This window comes from Chamaea fasciata, unplaced genomic scaffold, assembly GCF_029207755.1.
Source record: "Chamaea fasciata isolate MVZ Bird 193981 ecotype frontalis unplaced genomic scaffold, bChaFas1.0.hap1 SCAF_13, whole genome shotgun sequence".
Classification (NCBI taxonomy): domain Eukaryota; kingdom Metazoa; phylum Chordata; class Aves; order Passeriformes; family Sylviidae; genus Chamaea; species Chamaea fasciata.
The window spans coordinates 12,827,972-12,842,315 of record NW_027094098.1 but is presented as its reverse complement, the minus strand read 5'-3'; the positions used below and the strand labels follow the sequence as shown (position 1 = coordinate 12,842,315).

The window sequence follows — 14,344 nt, the reverse complement described above, 5'->3', positions numbered from 1 at the left end:
ATTTCACTCTACTACTATAGATAAAGGAACAATAATCTTGATCTTAATGTAAGGACAGATTTTCTGAGAAGTTTGTTGCTGGTATATCTCACATTGATTAAACCCACAGTGAATTTTCTATCACTTTGTGTAATTTCAAGCTAATATGTAATAGAGCTCAGTCTTAGCTGGGAATGAACCTGCTTGGTCAGTACTTACCGTCTTTCTGCATTCACTCCTATTGATTCCAGTAATTTAGTTCAGAGATTTTGAATTCCCACAACTACTCCTTGACCTGCCATTGAAGAATTGGGTGGATTTGTCTTGGCAACACAGAGCTGGAGTTCCTTAAATACCCATTAGCTTTAAGTTTATCCTTATTTTACTTAGACACACACACATGCACATGCACATGGAGTCATTTGTTCGCTCTTAGCTTACATTTTCTGGATCACATCTACTTATAAAGACATCCTTGCAGAGAGCAATTGCTCATTACTATCTCAGTAATTCCCCACTAAGGTCTAATTGATTGGCTTGTAGTCCCCAAGTCTACATTGGAGAAGGTTTTATCCTATTAGAATAGCTGGCAAATTGCTTATCTCCCATTGCATGGCAGGGAAAACTGTCCTTGATGAAAGTGAAATTATTCTGTGACATGCAGAGCTAGCTTTAATAGGAGATTTACCCACAATGGTCTGTGATTTCTTTTGTTTTGGTTTACCTAGGGTTTTTCTGTGTTGATTATTTTGGGTTTCCCCCACTGAAGGGTAGATTCTTCATGACAATGGTAAGAATTGATAAAATTTAGTAACCTTTATTTGATATGAAAAAATGCCAAAGCTGTCATTGAACGTTTTTCGTAGCGTTGGATAAGTAAAATTCTACTACAGGCAAAATCTGACACTTGGCTCAAAGTAAAATTTTGCTTTTCTTAAAGGGACTCTTCATAATTTACACAGCTAGAGTGTGGCTTCTGAGAGAGAGTAAGAAAAGCTGGAATCATTAAGCCTATGTTTTCATGAAATAAAAAGGAAATCTGAGATAAAATTGGCACAAACCGTGATTTTCATTTACCATTTTTGAAAGCAGTTGGATTTGGTTTCGCTGCTTTTTCCTATAGCTTCACCAGTCATTTAAATTTCTGATTTGAATAAAGAGTCTTGGGGGCATATCGGGACCTCAGTCTGTGCCTGAGATTCCCACTGACAGCAGTGGGAGATCTGTGTGTGAGCCAATGGAGGTTTGTGACCCATAGTTACTCTGTGCCTTAAAGGCACAATACACTTCTGCCACTAAAGATTTCATTTACATATTCATTGTACACGGGGCTACCCAGTTCTTTCCCATAATAGTTCTTCAAAACACGCAGGGAAGGAGATTTGCTGCTGTTACAGTGCCCTATTGACCAAATCTGCAGAGTGACTTGGACCTTGGATGCTGAGTTGTCACAGGGCAGAACTGGCCTTTGGAGCTGATGCTGAGTTAATGTTCGGGCTCCTACAGTGGAATGTGACAGTCACTGTCTCTGTGACCTGAGCCTGTTCACACTGAACTCAGAGGAGTAAGTGTTGTTTAAATCCTACCCTGGGAAGGAACTTCCACATTATCTCAGGTGTGGGGTAAAGTGCTTCTGACAGAAACCAGAACCTCTGGAGGGGGGGCACCTGTATCATCAAAACCTGAAGCAGGAATGTCCTTGTCTTCGAAAGCAGCCTGGAGAGGGGATAGTGATGGTGCCGCTCCACACAGCAGATGAGGAAGGGCTCCCTTGGTCAGGGTGGTCCATCCTCAGCTCTCGTGGGTCAGGACAGGCTCTGTGCTGCTGCAGAGGGATGTTTCATCTTCTCAGGGTAGTCCATGCCTTTTGCAAAGGAAAAAAGAAGTGAGGATGTGCTTATATATTTATGAATATTTTCAAGCTTCAGTCAACCAGAGAGAGGGAAGGAGGAGACTGATGCAATGACCTAGAGATTGGGGGACTTAGGGGAAATTAGTTATAGTCAGGAATCCCGGGATTCAGTCTCTGCTCCAAGGTCTTCTTATGCATTTTACATTAACTGAGCACTGCAGAAAATGAAACTTCAGGTGATATTGCCTGTAACAGTTAGCAGCATCTGCTTTTGCTGATTCACAGGGATTTGATTGATGTGTTTTAAAATTGCTTTGAGGTAGCAAAATCCACATGGAGTAGGAACTCAATATTTATTAAACAGAAATTTGCGGCCAGCTTCACATGATGGCTCCTAGCTCTGCAAATAGCATTCAAAACTGTTCTAAAATTACAAATTGCTATTTTTATACATGGTACTGATGTAGATATCCAAACCCATGATATCCCATTCAAACATCTTGTTTTCATTTGCTTTTAGATCTTCCAGATATTATTTTCAGGACTAAGCTCTGATACAAACACATTTTATATCAGCCTGAATGGTTTCATCATGTTTGCACTTTTTTTGTTGATAATATTGCAAAGCTTTGGTGAAGTTATTAATCTATTTCCAAAAAGAAAATAAGGGAAAATGTTTCTGAAAATGTTCCTGTGGTGTTCCCTCTGAACAAGTTTTCTAGGTTCCATGGAATTCTGATCCTGAGCTGTGTCAGCATTTCCTAAGGGACAGATTGTTGGAGAACAGTCTGTACTTCAAGCATTCACACTCCTCATTCTGTTTGAAAATAAAGGTGCAGAAACAGGGAGAGGAAGAAAAAGCACTGAAATTAAGGGCAAGAGGAGTTGAAAACTCAAATCATGTCTTTAGACTGATGCACGAGGAGAGCATTTCTCCCTGATGGAAGTGCTAGAGTAGCAAAAAGTACATCATAAAGCTGGTTTAAGTTTTATCCAGGCCTTGCTTTATCATATTTTTCTGCAAATTCTGTGTGTTTTTAACCTCTCCTAACAAGATAACTTTCAGACCCCAAGTGATGCTTCTGTGTACAGCCTTTGGAAAAAAACCCAAACTGGTTAATGGATTTGGCTGTGAAAGTCACAGAATTATGGAAAATTGGAATATTTATAGACAGACCTGCCAGAGAATTAGCTAAATAATAACAGAAAATTACAGACAGCAAGGTGGTCTCATATTTGGTACAGAATTAGATCAAGCAACCAGCAGAATTTGTTTAACCTTTCTGTGAAATTGTACTGAATTGCATCAGGCAGCAGCAACTCCTCTGCAGACCCTGTGGTGGTGTTTTTTTTTTTTTGTTTTTTTTTTTTAACATTGGTCTTTCTAAAAGTTAATAGTGAAGTTTCCTGTATACGAATACTGGAAATGCTGCTGTTTAAACAAATAACCAACCTGTAAAAAAAAAAAAACCTGCAATAAATCTTCTCTCTCTATTTTAATTACACAAGCCCTACTGGCATATGCTTAGTACTACAAATGAACAGGAATTCCTTCTGCGGAGGAAAATAAGAGGGATCTTTGCATTTGAAATTGTAGGTGGGGAATGGGGACGGATGGAAGGAAGCCGTACCAGTTAGTGACTGATTCCTTTTTGGTGCAGCAAAACTGCATGCTGGGGGAGCCTGATTGGAGCCCAGTTTTGCTGCCTCCCTGGAGGGAGAAGGGGAGATGCAGATCCACCCCTGAGCAGAAAGCCATTCAGCCATTCTGTCTGTTGTTTGGGAGAAGTGGCCAGGTGCTGAATTATCTGAGCTTCTGTTGCTTTTAAGCTGGAACACGGAGTGCTGCAGGCCCTCTGACAAGTTCTGGGGAGCTTTTGGGAGCTCTCCAGTCTGAATCACTCTTTCCTTAAGTCTTTTGCTCTGCAGTTTACCAGAGGATCACTTTGAAACAACTGTTTGAGAAGAGCGTCAATGTTTTGGATCTGTCTGCAAGTTTTTGCAGTGCTCCTGCCCTTCTTGTCATTGCTTCTTTACTTCTAATGATCGTCTTCTGGAACTTGGGAACAGCAGGTCCCAAGATCTATAGGTCAGTGGTGAAGCCCAAACACTGAGTTGAGAGCCCTAAGGAGAGCTCCACTGCAGGTAAAATATACCTGGAAAGGTGAAATCCAAAACTAAGGCAGGATCAAAGGGTGGGAATCACAGAATGGTTTGGGTTGGAAGGAGTCTTAAAGATCATCGAGTTCCAACCCCACTTCTGTGACCAGGGATAGCTTTCAGTAGACGAAATTTCTCAAAGCTCCAAGCAACCCAGCCTTTAGCATATCTATGGATGGGGTGTCCACAGTTTCTCTGGGCAGCCTGTTCAGTGCCTCACCACCCTCAACACAAAGAATGTGCTCCTTATATCTAATCTAAATCTTCCTATTTAGTTTAAAATTGCTACCCCTTGCCCTATCACTACAAACCTGGTAAAAAAATCTCTCTTTGTCTTTCTTATAAGCACCCACCAGGTACTGAAAGGCCACAATAAGTTTTCCCTTCTTTGGACAAAGAAACCCAACTCCATCAGCCTGTCTTCACAGGAGAGATGTTCCAGCCCTCTGATCATTAACCCATGACTGTACCTCTGACTGAGGCATTTCTTGAGCCTTTTTTGGGGAAGTGGTGAGTTTTTAGTACACATGAATCCCTTGCTTTTCCTAAACATCCAGTCTGGTGCTGGGGGTGTGATTTCTGACTGCTGCTTGGCTGCTTTCAGGTGATACTCTTGCATATGGCAGCCTAAAGACGTGTCTGTTCTGATAAAGCATTTGTATTTCTTTGACCGTGACATAACCAGCCTCTTCCAGGCTGCAGACGGGAATATGAGACTTATTAGCCTTCCACTATGGCCCAGAGTAGAGTCCACTGTTTGTGTGGCACCCAGCACAGCCTAGATTAAACATAGGAACAATGAGTGTGTTTTGAAACAAGTGTGTTTACAGACAATATTATTTGAGGTTCATCACTCATGTAAAATAAAGCTTGGCCCTGAGATGTCTTTTGTCCAACCCTTTCATCTTGTTAAAGACAGTTCATGTAGTTACTTTTTTTCCTGCTGGGCAGTTGATTGCACTGATTTAAAGCCCAGTGGTTGGCACAACAGATGTGCAAATGGAGCGAGAGATGGAGATAAAACAGGGTCTGTTAGAGCAACTTCGTTTTGTCTGTTCAGGACACTAAATGTTATTCATTAAATATACCCCTGTAGCCACAGGTACTGTGTCTTACAGTCACTTTAATGACTGTACTCAGAGATGGTTGGAGTTGTGCTTCTGTAATGAATGAGAGTCCTCAGTGCTTTAAAAATATACACATTATTAGGGAAGGTAGAAAGCTTTACACTTACTTTTATTCTCTGCAACCACTGCCTGAATGAGTTCAGTTTAATGAGAAATTGATATTGTACTAGTCCAAATATATTTAAAAAAACCCTGAAGTCGTCCTGAGTTCAAGTCAACTCTAATTTTACCCTGTAGAAGACTGATGAAAGGCAATGACATCAGCCTTGATAATAGCCCTTCCTTTAGCTTATTGTTAATGATCACCATCAAATCAAATGCAGACTTGGTGGAATTCCAAGGACTTAAACGGAACAGCACCAGAGATAAATTTTGCCCAGTTTGGATACCAGGAATATAAACACTGAGGCCCATGTCATGCCCAATGAGCCACTTACTGCACCAACAGATGCTTGTTCTTGTTAGGGCAATGGGAATTTAGTAACTCTGTCTTTCCCTCTTAGAAACAATTGCACAAATTTGCACATTTTAATAACTTCCCTCAGCAAGAGTAGTCCATCTGTATCATGCCTTTTTTTACCTCCTTTTCAGTGTTTTGCCTATATCAAGAGAAATCCACATTTTGCATGAATTATCACCACGCTAAGTACATATTGCAGAAGGAACTTCCTGCTGGGACACATCTGTTGGCTTGATAAGAAAGCCTGTAATAATACCTATTCTAATGCAGCATGCTATAAGGAGGTAAAACAATTAACACAGGCTAATCAGTTGTATTTTACTCATGATATTTTATCATAAACATGAAAGTACCTAAACTTGTGGAAAGCTTACTACAGGAGCATACTTGGAACAAAAACCATTTATTTTTCTGATTTGTCTTCCTTCTTTTCCTGTATTACATTGCAGAGAGAAGATACTTCCTTGGTGTTTTAAAAGCTTGGTTAGGTTCATCAGCTGGAATTGGTTTTTATGGTGTAATTGCTCTAGTTCCACTGGTTGTTATCACCTGAATATATTCCCTTTTAGGCACATTAATATTTGGTAGAAACTGAAGATTAATCAGATGGACTCCACAAGCAGCTATTATTTACAGTTTGAAATTAGGAGGAATTGTTTGGGAGAAAAGTTATTCTATAGCTGAAGTCTGTATTGCAGTACAGGAATGGAATGTGTAGAGCTAAGGGATCCTGATCTCTGGAATTTCCTCATCTAAGAATGCTTCACTTTATGATATTCACATTTTGAGGCAGATTTCTGCAAAATCTTAGAAGTCATGAGCGGGAAGGGAAAGTTTTTTCAGCTCATACTGGTGAATTGGGATTGAAGAGTTTGTTTCAATGTAGAATTTACAATACTCTGAGCTCTAAGTTCATTTATGTGTAATTTTTTCTTTCTGAAGTGCTCTGCTCTTCAGGTCTTTGTGTCTATTTGGTGACAGCGCACTGATTAAACAAAAGAATCATAAAGATTACAATGATAAAGCAAAACTTTCTGTAAATTGAGGTGCTTACATAATGACCACCAACTACAAGTAGATTTCAAGCAGCAGATGAGTCACACCTGTATATTAAATAATTATCTACATGACTTAACAATTACTGCAGTTATTTGACAGTAATGTTTTGGATAAGAAAAAGGAATGCTGAGAACTACAGTAAATAGCTTCTTTATATGTCTTAATTGACAAACATTTCTGAAGTCCAATAGCCTTTCAGAAAAATCTTCTTTCAGTTGATTTTGTGCTCTGCTTTGTAAGCTGTTTAAGTTTACAACTTACGAATAATTTTGTTTCTGTGCTAAGGTCTTTTTTTTAAACAAATGACATAGATTTTATATTTGACAAAATAAATGTGTAGCTGTTGGAGTATTTTTGAGAACTAAATGTCATTATTATGCTTTTCCATTTTTTTAATAACACCATCTGTTTAGTAAACATCAAAACGGATTGATATGAAACTTAAAAAGTTCATAACAACAATAAAATAATGCACGACAGATTATATAAGAAAAGTCATTAAAATGGCCTATAAAAGGACAACCATCTGTAGCACTAAAATTATCTTTCTGTTGATGACAGTAATAACTTTCTAAGTTGATGACAATTTTGGATTTGCAGCATAAATAATAATCATGTGAACCAAATAATTGGAATGTATTTTTTGTAATTAATGAACTATCCCCCCCCCATTACTGTTGTGAAGAAGAAGAATTAATACAAAATACACATGTATGCTTAATAATGATTTGTATATTTTTCTCCCAACCTCACGTAAAGAAATTGTAAGTTCATGAAATGCATTATATGTAACTTTAAGTCTGAAGAAAATAAGTTTGTGTTTATGGAAAAAGTTTCTGATGTCCTCTGTCACTCTGGAAATCTTGGCAGTAGGCAAGAAGAGTGGAAAATGCTGAGGATGCAACTTCAGTAAAGATTCAGATGCACATAGATCCCCTCTTGGAGAGGCCAGTGGGTGTTTTCTGAACAGAGAACAGCCAGCAGATGTCCCAAGAGGAAAGTATCTGTGAATTATTTTAATTAAAAAGGTACCTGTTCATAACGGTTTGATTTTTTTGACCTGTTCAAGGGCATGTTATAGGGAAATGTCTACTTCTAGTTGCACACAACCTCTGCCTGGGAAGCAGCAGCTGCCTCTCTCACGCCAGGATGCCGTGGTCACCTCTGATGATTTGTGTCTTGCTGGAGGTCTCCACCCTCTAACAGATTGATCCTGTTGGGAGTTGATTTAATTCCTTGTACATGAAAATTTATGTTCTTGGACTTAAAGCAGCCCTTGTAATTCACTTTCAATGCAAAAAGGAATCCACTGAATAGAAAGTATTACCTTTACTTCTTTTATTAGGCATATAGTTAAAGCTTTTAATCTCCAAAGTACTTTAAAAATGCTAATTAACCTTCACAAAATTTCCCTCCCCTTAATGGTAGGTGGCACATGAATGACTCCCTGCAACATTATAATCCAGCCATTTCAGTAATTAGTTTTGAAGTACAGCACATGAACTAATTAGAAAATTGTGCAACTACCAGGCACCTGTTGGCCACAAATACCTGGGAACTATCCAAAAATGTCACGTACTTCCAAGTGATGCTGTGGCTGTGTACCTCATGGAGTAATTAATTTTTTGTATGCCTCGAGATGGGTCTCTGGGAGTCAGCAATAGGGAGCCTTCCTCCTTTCCAGCCCCACTGGAGCCTCTTGGATGGGCTCTTGGTGTTGGAGAGCTCTGGGGACCCTGGAGGGCTGTGCAGGGAGCAGCACCTTTTATTCATCGGGTGTATTGTGCACAAGCAGGGCTGTGGCCAGGAGCCTTTCCTGGCTGGGGGCACAGCTGGGGGGTGTCCCTAAGCAGGGGGGCCACATCACCCCCCAGTTTTCAAGCAGAGCCTAAAGCCTTCACAAGGCATGTGGAAAAGGGAGCTTTTACATTCCTGGTAAGGGAGAGGCGCAGGAGGTCCATGTTGAGTGCTTTTAGCCTGTAAAGTTATTTTTCTTCTCTGTTCTCCACTGTAAAGCAGAAATTAAACTTACAACAAATGCTGAGTACTTAGAGTGTGCATTACCTGTGTATGTAAGTGTTTGCTATGAAAAACTCTTCACCCTGTTGGTTCTTGCTGCTGGGTCTAATTTTCTGAAATAAAGATCCTTGATGTTTCCCAAAGCCTGCTTTGCTGCCAGACATCAGAGCTCTGATTTCAGTTCAGAAGTCTGTCTGAATTGAATAAGCAATCGCCATGTTCCTGTGACATAAATTTTAATTAAAGAAAACTATCTCCAGTCAAATAGTTCTTGCCTGGGAAGATGGAGCAAGCAAACCTGGATTCATTTGGGGGTCAGAGCTCTCGAGGACAACAATCTTCTGCTTTGTGCTTTTCATGTTTTCTGTTCAATGCACAGCCAAGCAGAGCAGCCTGGAAGTGGAAATCGAGTGTTTCACTTCTGGTTTGCTGCAGTGGCACTCCTCGTCTCTTACTGACACTTTCAGTGTTGGTGATGCTCTGATTTTTAGTAGCATATAAGACCAACTTTGTTGTTCAGATGAGCACAGCTGAATTCCAGTTACTTCCTGTGGTAGGGTAATGAAGTTGGTCGCCTTTATCCATGTTATTGTATTGTGTACAACCTAGGATAAATCCATTTACACCATGGATTGAGACATGGGGAAATGTCATATTGCTGTTTTTTGTCTGAGTTGCAGAAGTTTAATGAGTTCCTCTGATATTCTACCCTTTGAAGTTATATCTGATTTTGTCCATTTTAAATCCAAACAGTTTTGTGTGATCATGATTGTAATTGCTGTGTCAGTTTTCCATAACTCAACATCCAGCTGCACACAGTGTACAATGATCACTTCCAACACTTTGGCATTTCCCTTTTCTCCACTGCCCAAACATCTCTCCAAAACTCAGTGGCAAAAACCCATAAACAATATTTTTTCACACTAAAACCAAAATCATTGCTTCTGTTGAAGACAACACTAAACTGTTTAGGACATTTTTCCAGAATTTGCCAAGTCAACTTTCAACAAAGTTGTTCAGTTGTTTTCCAAGATAAAATAATTTGACTAGTTTTGTGCATTGATACCCAGCTGTGGACTTTGTATCCTTTCAGGCACATGCTGAATCTGTTATTTAATTTTGGAATTGTTTGAAAATTTTGTTAATCTTTTCTCAATATTTCAGTGAGAGAAGAGTCCCCATTCTTCTGTGCTGGCAGAATTATGTTGGTGCCAGTTTGTGTAGAATAATTTTGTTGTCCTGAAATTCACTACTTCACATCACAATCAGGCCATTCCTCTGCCTTCCAGCATCTCTTCAGAAGTTACTGGGTTTCAGGAGCTTCCCAAACTGATCAAATCAGGCTGCCTGGAGCAGTCCTTACCCTGAGGGTAGAAGGGTTTGCTGTTGCTGTCTGCTGTGGGTTTTTCTCAATTACAGTGATTTTCTTTTATTAAGATGGTGATTTTTTCTGTCTGTGAGGATTGAGGTTCCTGTAGATGTTACATAAACTTGATACAAAATTAAGCCTTTGAAACTTAATATTACTGTGCTTTTACTTTCCACACCTTCAAAGCAAAGAACAAATTTTTTTGCCAGAAAATCAGAGACTCTCATGTGCATTCCCTTTAATCATTTACTCTCAACCTTCTTCCTCAAATTAATCCTGTCCTCATCCCCAAGAACTAAGATTCAAAATAAATATTGAAGATAGAATTTTATTTTAAAACTTGAAGTTGTATTTACTCCCATACAGCTGTGTTTATCCACGTGTTTGTTTTTTATATAATGATGAGTATCTCCAAGGTTTTGTTGACCTCAGTGTAAGAGTTCTTGTTGATCAGTACTTTTGAAAATGCAATCTTTTCCTTAAGCAGGCATTAGATGTATATATTAGACTACCATATACTAAAATAGCTAAGTAATTTTTAAATCTTTTCGGTACCAATAATCAGCTATGGAGCATATTAGAGATGTGTCACAACAATAAAAGCCTTTTTTTTTTCCTACTTGTTTAATAACCATAATTTTTAAATTCTCACCTGCTGTGGCTACACTAATTTAATATTGTTGAATTGTGGTTGATTGAAACTGTAAACTTTAGCATAGAATTTAGGTGTTTAATATTATTAATGAATTCAGTATTGGATTTTCTGAGCACTCACTGGATGAATGAAGCAATAAATTAGGAGCTGTTTAGTTTAGTTCTTCAGCACTGGCTTTGCAGGGGGTTCACTGGAGGTGATGTTTTTGGAAAAAGTTTCAGAGGAACTAAGGTGGATTTTCTCCCTTTCTTGTTTCCTCTTTTCCTTAGACAAGCTGAATTGTTTAGGGTGTTGGTCAAAGAGGGCAGGATGACAGCAGTGGCTGTTTCTTACATAAATAAAAGAATTTGGGAAGCTGTAAATGCTGCTGGAACTACTGTTAATTCAGGATGTGAGTTATCACAGTCCCCTTACTACCTCTATGTCCTCATTATGGTTGCCCAGGGAAAGTTGGGGGTTTTCAGTCATGCCTGGGTTTTAGTAATGGTTGTTTTAGGAAAGACTTTGAAATTTGTTTCATAATATTTATAGGCTTGATCCATCTAGTATTTAATGGATTTTTGCCTGTTTAATGAGTTTCTCAAGGTGACAACTGCAGTAAAAAAAATAGTGCATTTGATTTTGTGAGAATCTGCATCTTATCGAGATGATATATGCCTTTCTTGATAAGCTCATCTGATTTCTAAATTCATGTGATCCATAGAAGAATTTATATATTATTGGTGAGTCCCAGCACTTTTGTTTATAATAATATACAGAAAATGCTTCCTTAGGTTTTCACTGCACAAAAATGGAGGTAGTTCCTGGTGGTACCTGCAGACAGCACTAATCCTGTAATCCCAGGGCATTCCCAGACATTTCCAATGCTCTGGGTGATGTGTGGTTGCCACCAGCTTCTCCTCACAGCTAGCTGGGTACCAGGATTGCAGATACTTTGGGAAAGGTAGATCTTGAATGTTCAAGAGCAAAAGTTGGCTGATTCATGTGTGATGGGTAATCCTCTAGCACTTGTCATCACAAGTCGAAGGTTACAGGTGTCTCTTACTAATTCGCAGCCTGTAGTATATTTGCAATATGAAGCTCATTAAATTTTAGCTTATCGTTTGGGTGACAGGTAAATTAATGTAAAAATATGAATTTTCTTCACCTGCAATAAGCCTGCGACTAATTAACAAATTTATGACTTGCCTCATGTGTTTTTCATGGTGTTTTGCAGTCTGAGAGTTCTTTTGTCAAATGTGTTCAGTCCTTGCTTTGGCAGAGAGGAACCCGGAGGTCAGTATGCCATGTGTTACACACTGGCCTGGATTTGCTCACTCCAGAAACTGACATTTGTGCAAATATGCAGGTGCTGGCACTCCACACATTCTTGAGAACTTTATTTATTTTCTTTAATGATGTTGTTAATCAGAGAAAAAGATTAATCTGCATTAGCCTGAGGACAGACTCAGTGAAAATGACATGATCAAACTGGGTCACTCCCTTGTTTTATCTCATTCGTGGTTTATTTATGCAGAGACTCTTGGGTATTCCTGCACAGGCTGAGGCCCCAGTTGCACCCAGGAGTTGTCCTGAGATGAGGAACTTCAGCTCTGAAGCCCTGGGCAGCTGCACACAAAGCTGGGTGTGCTGAGCAGGACTTTCTTTGCCCCAGGCAGGAGCTGCTCTCACCCACAGCATCTCCTGGCCAACACCTGTATCATGTGCTGGCACTTGTATCATCCTGTTCATGGCTAAGACATGTTCTGTTCTTGGCTGATTTTTTTTTTCCTTTTTTTTTGCAATACTCAAAAATCAAACAATTAGCCACTTATTAATTTATTCTCACTTATCTTTTTCTCCTGCATTGTCTTTAGCTTAATGGTTCTTGCCTCCTTTTGTAATTTTCTATCCCATCTCAATCCCTTATGGCAGAGATATTACAACAACTGAGATGTCTTTGTCAGCTCCTATTCTGGTACACTGAACAAGCCTGAGTTTTCCAATAATGAGATATATTGAAGAAACACTTAAGGATATGGCAATAAATTAAAAAGTGAGCATTGCTTTTCTCTAGCCCAGTTAATATTATCTTGTATATATGTTAAGTCATTTAGATTTACTGCTTCCCTAAAAAATATGATATAACATTCTTATTTGATTAAGCAGACGTTTTGACTAAGATAAAAATGGAAACATAACTTCCCAGGCCATGGAAGTCTTTTAAGGTTCCACACTAGCTTAAGAAGCTGGTCACAGAAGATAACTTGGTATCAACCTACTTTGTTTTTCCCTTGGTTTTGGTTGAGTTCTTAGAAGTTTTTTTTGTCTCTTAGAAGAAAGTAAATGGTAAGGCTCTCAGATATCTCAGATAGGATCCAAACTATCCATAGCAAGAATACATAGATGTCCTATTAACTGCTGTTTCTTATCATGGTGTATGGTGAGTGCCCACCTGCCCAAAGAGTGCTAAGTACTGTGTACACCCCTGCAAGATCCAGGGGTGCTGGAGAAAGGTTTTGGTTTATTTTATTTTTTTTAAGACAGAATGGGAATAAGGAATATGATAGGCGTCTTTGAAACCTGACAATATTTTAATAGGCTAGAACCAAAGCCTGTTTAAGCTTTCCCTTCTGCTTTTGTGTAAACCTGACAATTTTTGAGCTGAGCACCTTTCCCAATCTAGGTCTGATTATAGAACTGCTAAAGGAGAGCTTTGTAATAGAAATTGATTGCAAATTTAACTCGGGAGCTGTTACTTCCTTTCCATAATGTTCTTTTCTCCCTCCTTCAGTTTGCTCTTTATTAAATCATTCTCTCATGCTGCTTGTTTGATGCAGGCACAGTTGTGTAACTGCTGGCCCACAGCAAAACATTTGTGGCACAGGTGGTTTGGGGAGCACAGGAGCTCCTCTCAAGCCATCAGCTGCTCGGTGCTTTGATGTCCGGAAGACAGCTTTCTTAATTTCGTTAGATAGAAGGTGGTCCAGAAAATTAAACGTGCTGACAATTCTAAGCAGCTGGTTATAGGCTGGTCATTAGTCCTTGTAGTTCCCTGACAGCAATAATTGTTCACGTTTTTTAAAAAAACTTAAAGATTCAGAAAAACAATGAGAATCAGGTAGAGCATTTAATATGTAATGAAATGAGGACAGCTTTTATGCTAATATTATGGATTTCTTTTCCCTCTAGTTAGGCTGAATTTTGTTAAAGAATCATGACCATCACTATCCCTTTTTAGCGAGAAGAGGAATATATTAAAATGCAGTGGGTTTTATACTTTTGTGCTTTGTCCTTCTCTGGAATTTTTCTGATATAACTCTGCCTTTGTTGCATTTGTCCAGCAAGATTTCAGTATTGGACTTTTAACTTTATGCTTCAACAAGCCTGTTTCTGCCCTGTTTCTGTTTTCTGCTTTTCTGCTAATAGCTGTTCCAGTAAATGAGTATCCTGCCCAAGAACCGCCACTCATTTTTCGTTGACCGAATTTACCATAAGGCAAATTTAAGATTCCCCAGCTATCATAGCAGCTTAGTCCTTACAGCCTTTGCCTGGTATACTGGAAATTCTTTTATTTAACCATAGAAGCCCGTGAGCATAAGGGCGCTCTTTGATTCTGCAATAGTATGGGGAATCTTTTTTGATTGTAGTTTTTTTCTTTGCTGTTGTTTTTTTTTTTTGTTTT

The 14,344-nt window shown here is 39.0% G+C and overlaps 1 protein-coding gene across 5 annotated transcripts in view; it reads left to right on the top strand.

Annotated features, from left to right (window-relative positions):
• The window catches only part of FHIT (fragile histidine triad diadenosine triphosphatase), a 545,317-nt gene that overhangs the window by 212,843 nt on the left and 318,130 nt on the right, over nt 1–14,344 (top strand). The gene's annotated exons all lie outside the window — the stretch shown is intronic.